The following is a 7,976-nucleotide window of genomic DNA, read 5'->3' as shown; positions in this document are numbered from 1 at the left end:
GCCGCAAACCCAGGCTTCCAGCGCGCAAAGCCAGTTCTCCAGCCTGCTCAGCGATCTTTCCAGCCCTGGAATCTATTTTTTTTTTCTTTTTCTCTTTTCGTTAAAGTGTATAACTCACTGAACAAGTTTTTTTTCTTTCTCCAGACGCACACCCAGCAGTGCTCAGGGGCTATTCCTGACTCTGGGCTCAGGAGTGCCGCCTGGTGGTGATTAAGGAAGCATACGCACGCGGGGGAGGCGGGGACGGGAGGGGGTCCTTGGCCAAGGTCAACTGAGCCGGAAGCAAAGGCCTTGCCCTCGCCAGTCTTGGGAACAATTCAGTTCGTTTTACTTATTTAGTTTAGTGAAGCAAGGTAGTTTTTTGTTTGCTTGTTTGTTTGCTTTTCGGGTCACACCCGGCGATGCTCAGGGGTTCCTCCTGGCTCTGCACTCAGGAATTACTCCTGGCGGTGCTCGGGGGACCATGTGGGATGCTGGGAATCGAACCCGGGTCGGCTGCGTGCAAGGCAAACGCCCTAACAGCTGTGCTATTGCTCCAGCCCCGAAGCAAGGTGTTTTTTTTTTTTTTTTAATGAATAAAAGTTGCTTGAAGGGGGCTTAAGACATAGTCCAGAGGGGAGGGTGTTTTTGCCTTGCACGCGGCCGACCCGGGTTCGATCCCCAGCATCCCAGAGTGTCCCCTGAGCCTGCCAGGAGTCATTCCTGAGTGCAGAGCCAAGAGTATCCCCTGAGCATTACCGGGTATACCCACCTGCCAAAAAAGATAAAAACTTGCTTAGAAAGACGTGAGAGGGGGCCCAGGAGAGGCTCCAGCGGGTAGGGGGCTCGCCTTACTCACGCCTATACAGGTCTGAGGGAACATGAATTCTCCAGAGTAAATAAAGCCAAGAGACAAGCAAGCTAGATGCCCGTTCCAGAAGAGCGATGTGCTGGAGGAATGAATTTTCGTTTTTTTTTTTTTTTGAAAAAACTTTTTTTTTCTTTTTGGGTCACACCTGGCGATGCACACGGGTTACTTCTGGCTCTGCACTCAGGAGTCACTCCTGGCGGTGCTCAGGGGACCATATGGGATGCTGGGAATCGAACCCGGGTCGGCCGCGTGCAAGGCAGACGCCCTACCCGCTGTGCTATCTCTCCAGCCCCTGAAAAAGTTTTTTTATTTGTTTGTCTTGAGGGGTTTCACAACAGCAGTGCTCAGGTCTTCTTCCTAAACTCAGAGATTACTCCTAGAAGGGCTCAGGGGACCATATGTGGTCCCGGGATTGAACCCAGGTCAGCTGCATGCAAGGCAAATGCCCCACCCACCATACAACGACTCGTCCCTGGAAGAAAAAAAAAAAAAGAAAAACATTTATTTTTTTATATATTTATTGTTTGGGGGCCACATCTGGCAATGCTCAGGGGTTACTCCTGGATCTGTGCTCAGGGATCACTCCTGCCGACTTTGGGGGAGCCTATGGGATGACGGGGATCAATCCCAGGTCGGCTGTGTGCAAGGCAAACGACCTCCCCCCCGTGACGTGCCTCTCTCTGTCCAGCTCCCACTTGGAGGAACGTTTATGATTTTTTAATTTGGGGGCTTATGGGGTCATAGCTGATGATTCTCAGGAGGCGACTCCTGGCTCTGCATTCAGGAATTACTTCTGGAGTGCTCATCCTCTGGGATGCCAGGGATCGAACCCAGGTCCGCTGTGTGCAAGGCAAGTCCCCTCCCTGCTGTACTCTCACTATCTCTCCAGTTCCCCCTTGGAGGAATTTTTTTTTAATTTTTTTGGGGTCACACCCAGTGATGCTCAGGGGTTCCTCCTGGCTCTGCACTCAGGAATTACTCCTGGTGGTGCTCGGGGGACCATATGGGATGCTGGGAATCAAATCAAATCAAATCAAATCAAATGCCTTACCCGCTGTGCTATCGCTCCAGCCCCCAGGAGTAACTTCTGAGCATTGCCAGGTGTGACCCAAAAAGACAAGACAAAAACAAACAAACAACCACACAGGGCTGGAGAGAGAGACAGAGGGCAGAAAGCCAGGGTCTCTTCCTGGCACCCTGTGGTCCCTGAGCACCAATGGGTGTGTCTCTCCAATACCTGCATAGTCAAAATGATGATTTTTTTTGTGTGTGTGCTCAGGGGTTTCTCCTGGCTCTGCACTCAGGAACCAATCCTGGCGGGCTCAAGGGACCTTGTGAGACGCCGGGGAGGGAACTGGGGTCAGCTGGACGCAAGGCCAATGCCCTCCCTGCTGGACTATCACTCCAGCCCAGGAGCACTAACTTCTGTTTACAGATATTGAATTTCAAATGAAACACACTCCCCTAAATCAAAACCACATTTTCCCAAGAGCCGAACAAGCCAACACAATCCCAGAACCACTGGGAAAAAAAATGTCTTTCGACGGTACAGACGTTCCTTCTTGGGGAGTTTTGAATTTCCTCTAGGGCACTGACCCTCAGAGACGGGCGGCCCTCTTTCCTTCTCTCCCAGTGGGCCCTTGTCATTGAGTCTTTTAATTTATTTATTTATTTATTTATTTATTTTTGCTTTTTTGGGTCACACCTGGCCATGCACAGCAGTTACTCCTGGTTCGTGCACTCAGGAATCACTCCTGGCGGTGCTCGGAGGACCATATGGGATGCTGGGAATCGAACCTGGGTCGGCCGCGTGCAAGGCAAATGCCCTACCCACTGTGCTATTGCTCCAGCCCCAGAGTGTTTTTATTTTTTATTTATTTTTATTTAGTTAGTTTTGGTGTGGGGGGGGTCACACCCAGGGGTGCTCAGGGCTTACTCCTGATCCTACACTCAGGAATCATCCTGGTAGTGCTTGGGCAGTCCTCCGGGGATGCCGGGGATCGAGCCTGGGTCGGCCGCGTGCAAGCCCTCCCCACTGTGCTATCCCTCTGGACCCCTCGGATGGTTTTTAGTGAACTAATAAATACTCTTTACCCAGTGCTATTAGAACTGAAAGGCCCTTTATGTGCTAGTGGGTGATTTTAGGACCCACTTGCTGGGGGCCGTTCTGAGGAACAGTGCTTCCGATTTTTTTAAAGGGGAGCAGAAAAGGGCCATTTCCATAATAAATTCTGTGCAGCAAACACCTGTGTGCCCCCCGAGAACCTGCAGCTTTTGTCACCGGACCCCGCTACATAGCTCCGTGATGCCAAGTCATTTCCATAGCAAACCATCCTGACCTCAGGGCACCGTTGGACGGAGCTGGCTGAAAACTCGTCAAATGCATGAAAACAAAAACAAAAACGTCCCCCTCCCAGTTCTTCCGTGCAGCCAAATGTCTTAACCATTTCTAGGCAACCGGGCGGCAGGCTTGGGGAATGGCTGGGCTTGTTCTCTGTCGACTGTGATTGAAAGGAAAGAAGGAAAAAAAGAGAAAAAGGAGAACTGGAGAGAAATCAAAGAGGACAGGAATAGGCAGCCGGAGGCAGAGTCCAGCAGTCTGGGGGGTGGGGGGTGCCTGCACAGAGATGACTCGGGCTTGATCCCCACCACCGCGGAGGGTCCCCCAAGGAGTCAGACCTGAGCATCTCCAGGTGTGGTCCCCAGAGTAAACAAAACTGAAGAGGAGAGGAATGGAGGAAGGAAAAGAAAACTGGGGGAGGTCCACACCCGGAGATGCTCAGGGGTTACTCCTGGCTCCGCACTCAGGAGCTCCTCCTGGTGGTGCTCAGGGGACAGAAGGGGACCCGAGGATGAGGATGGAACCTGGCTTGGCGGTGCGCAAGGGAAACCCCCTCCCAGTTTACGACGGCTTCAGTCTCAAAGCCACTGTGGGATCTAGAACCCTCCACTAGGGGGCACTGTGGGGATTTATTTTTTTCAATTTTATTTATTTATTTTTAAAAATAATAACAAAAAATACAGAAATATTTATTTGATTTACTTGTCAGAGCCTGGCAAGCTACCCGTGACGTATTCAATATGCCAAACACGGTAACAATAAGTCTCATGATGGAGACGTTACTGGGCCCGCTTGAGCAAATTTACTTGTATTTAATTAATTGATATTAATTAATTTACAGGAAAAAAAAACAAAAATACAGAAATCTTTCGTTAATTTACTTGTTTTGACTTTTTGGGTTACACCCAGCGATGCTCAGGGGTTCCTCCTGGCTCTGCACTCAGGAACCACTCCTGGTGGTGCTCGGGGGACCCTATGGGATGCTGGGAATCGAACCCGGGTCGGTCGCGCGCAAGGCAAATGCCCTACCCGCTATTGCTATTGCTCCAGCCCCACGCTTGGCTTTTCAAGAACCCTGCGTCCTTGCATCGTCCAAACTGTGCTCCCCATTACAGAAGGAACTCCTCAGACATCAGTCGGGAGTGCACAGGACCCCCTCAGCGCTCTGCAGAACTCACCTCCGCTACCCCCGGGCCCAACAGAATTGTCATCACGTGGCAGCACCAAGAGCAAAATCCACAACTTTGACCACTGACTGCCACTTGATTGCTCGGAGGTCAGAGAGGCCCAGATTGTGTGTGTGGGGGGGCGTCCGGGTGTGTGTGTGGGGGGCTGATGTGGACGAGTGTGGGGAGCAGGAGTGACCGAGTTCCCTCTGGGCAGAGGTGCCCTTGCGCGCTTTTGCGCGTTTGCTTTCTTGGGTCCCCACCCAGCCGTGCTCAGAGCTGAACTCGGTAACTCAGGAACCCATCCGGGATGTCGGGGATCGAACCCGGGTCGACAGCATGCGCGCAGTCCCGCTTTTCGTGGCGTTTTTTTGCGCTCTCTTGCGCCCCCTGGTGCGCACTGGAGCCCTTGCTGGCACTGAGCCCTTTTGCCTCTTTGCACACTGGCGCAGTAATTCGGTGTGACTTCAGCCTGTTGTGTCCCCGCCGCCAGGTCGAGGCCGGGGCCTGTTCCCTGGGTCCTCACGGCCAGCCCCTCTGCCTGGGACTGTCGAGGTCTGTCTCCAAGGACAGAGCTCTCCATGCCCAGGTTTTCAGGAGATGCGCACACACTTGGCGTTCACGGATCTGGTCCAAGCTCCCTGACACCGGAGAGGAAGATTCTTCGCTCGGTGGCTCGGGTGCCGGATTCCCCGTGGGTCGCTGTACTCTCGGAGGATCACGGCCGTGGGCTCAGCACCCGGCCCCCTGGCATGTCAAGTCTGTGCTGGAGCCCCGGGCGCTGTCACTCGGCCCCCAGGTCTGTCTTTGCAGTCAGGCAGCTCCTATTAGCTCTTCCCTGCTCTGGCCAGGTTGGAGATGGGATCTCACCCCTGCGGCCAAGCAGGGCTGGAGACAGTCCTGGGGCTAAGGTGCCGCCTGTCTTGCACACGGCCAACCCCAGTCTGACCCCCTCGCCAGGAGAGGCAGGAGTAAGGCCTGCAGGGTGAGGCCCCAAACCACCCCCAAAATGAGTGGCTCTCATGACCAGCTGGGACCATGCTCTCATGAGACCGGCTCTCATGACCAGCTGGGACCATGAGGGTATCATTTTGGCTGGTTCTGGGGGGGGGAGGGGAGGGTGGAGAGACCCAGTGCCTTGTTCAGCCCCCAAGATCTAGAACAGCATCGTGCCCGGAGGGCGGATGGATGAAGGCTGGTTTCTCATTAAGAAATTAGCCGATGGGGGCTGGAGCAATAGCACAGCCCGGTAGGGCGTTTGCCGTGCACGCGGCTGACCCGGGTTCGATTCCCAGCATTCCATAGGGTCCCCTGAGCACCGCCAGGAGTGATTCCTGAGTGCAAAGCCAGGAGTAGTAACCCCTGAGCATCGCCGGGTGTGACCCAAAAAGCAAAAAAAAAAAAAAAAAAAAAAAAAAATTAGCTGATGGAAACAGAAGCTTGGAGGGTGTGGGAGCAGGGAGGGTTCAAACCCAGAAGCCCTGTGAACTGGGAAGATGTTCTCGGCAGAGGTCACACTCAGCGCCAAGGCCCTGAGGCAGCAGAAAGGAACAGCAAGGACAGAGGGAGGAAGAGAGGACGGAGAGTTAGGAACTGGGGTGCGAGGTTCCTAACTCTGGGCTCCCGCGCGCCCTCTGGCGGCTACCGCTGGAAAAGTCGCTGTCGGGGTTGAGGTAAATCTGGAGGGAAAGGGAGGGCCAGGGGCGCTAAGACTCTTGTTTGGGGGCCACACCTGGCGATGCTCAGGTTTTGCTCCTGGCTCTATGCTCAGGGATCACCCCTGGTGGGCTCGGGGGCCCTATGGGGAGCCGGGGACGGAACCCCGTAGGACACATGCAAGGACACCGCCCTCCTCGAGGTCCTGGGCTCCAGCCCCGGGACACTTTCCATCACGTGCAGCGATAGCACAGCGGGGAGGGCGTTTGCCTTGCTTGCACGCGGCCGACCCGGGTTCGATCCCCAGCATCCCAGAGGGTCTCCCGAGCACCGCCAGGAGCAACCCCTGTGCATCGCCAGGTGTGACCCCAAAAGCAAAAAGCAAAAAAAGAAAAAAAAAAAGGCTGTCAGAGGCCGCAGAGCAACAGGACTCTAAATCTGAATGCCCCCTTCGTCATCTGCCCCCACCCCGGGATTCCTGGGGCGCTGGCTCGGTTGACCCCTGGATGCCAACCTTGCTCCCCCCGCCCCGCCCCACCCCGACCGCGGCCCCACAGCGCGAGGGAACAAGCGGCCACTTCCTCATCTGACTTTATTTCACTTTTTGTTTTTCTATAAAACTCCTCCATAATTTCACAATTTAACAAAAGGTTTAAAATCCAGGACGGAAATGCTCCTGAAACGTAGTATACAAACACAATTCTCCTCATTCCTTTGATGCAGGAGTTGGTCTGGGCCCGGAGCGGTGCCCTAATTCCTAAGTGAGACACATTCTTTGTAAAAACCCTTAGGGGCGCGAGGGCAGGGGTATCGGATACCTGTGAGCCCGCCCTCGCCTGGTGCCCTTTTGTTCGGGAGACGACACGGGGTGCGGGGGCTAACACTGCACGGCAGCCCAAGGGGGCCGCCTTCCTATGGAAGCACCCCACGGCCACCCCCACCATGCCAGGCTGCTGAAGTGGGGGCGGGGGGTGGAGCCGTGGGCAGGGGTGAGGGTCCCCCAGCTGGCCTGGCGTGTCCCTGGGGGGGTTCACGGGCGGCCCTGAGCCAGAGCTGCTCCGTGGGACAGTGCTTGGGGCCTTGTGTTCGGAGGAGGTAACTGAGAAACGGGGTGGAGGGTTGGGGCTCCCCCAAGCCCCAGAGAGACACAGCAGGCGGGGCCGTGCCCCAGGGACGGGGGGCTTTTCCCAGGGGCCCCCGGAGGAGGGGGAGGGAGGAGGGGAGGGGGCGACCAGTGCTCTGGGGCCGAGGGCGGCCGTGGGAAGGAGCCCCCCTTGACGGCGGCGAGCTGGAGCCTGCAGCCCGGCAGTCTGAGTTCCCGGGGGGAGAGGAACACCCTTTGGAGTATTGCTGGCCTGCGCGGTGACCGCCTGGTGACCGCGCCGAGTCCGCCCCGCAGGCCTGTCCACTCGCTTGCACCTTGTGGCAGTGGGTTGGGGGGAAGAGTCGGCAGGAGGACGGACGAACAGTCGGACGGACGAGGACGGACGTGGCGCCCGGCGGGGCCTTCCCTTGGGCTCCTCGGGACGCGGAGGGGGCAGCCCTGGGCTGTGGGTCCGGGGGGAGGGCAGGTCCTGCCACACAGACGGGGTCAGGGGTCACGCCGGGGCCGGTTCTGCTGTCCGCCTCTCTGGGGCCTGGAGGCCAGTCCGGGGGCCAGAGTGGCCGCACAGCCGGGCGCGGGGGCAGAGGTCGCTGGCAGTGTGGCCCCCGGGCCCTTGGACCAGCTCCGCGAACGATCCCGTCTTATTTGGCAAAAGCTCTCACTGTGCTCAGAGTCCGAAGCCTGGGCGGCCCCCGGGGCAGAGAGGATCCCTCGGGAGGAGGTGGGGGGCTCCGCGCGCACCGCGACCCCCAGTAGTGTTCGCCGGCCCGGCCCGGCACGGGGAGGGGGGGGTGCCCCGGGGCCCAGCTGGGGGACCCCTGACAGTTCCGGCCGCGGGGCCCGCCCCTCGCGGCCACG

This window comes from Sorex fumeus, unplaced genomic scaffold (genome assembly GCF_029834395.1).
Source record: "Sorex fumeus unplaced genomic scaffold, SorFum_2.1 ptg000156l, whole genome shotgun sequence".
Classification (NCBI taxonomy): Eukaryota; Metazoa; Chordata; class Mammalia; order Eulipotyphla; family Soricidae; genus Sorex; species Sorex fumeus.
Note: the sequence above shows the minus strand (reverse complement) of the source record.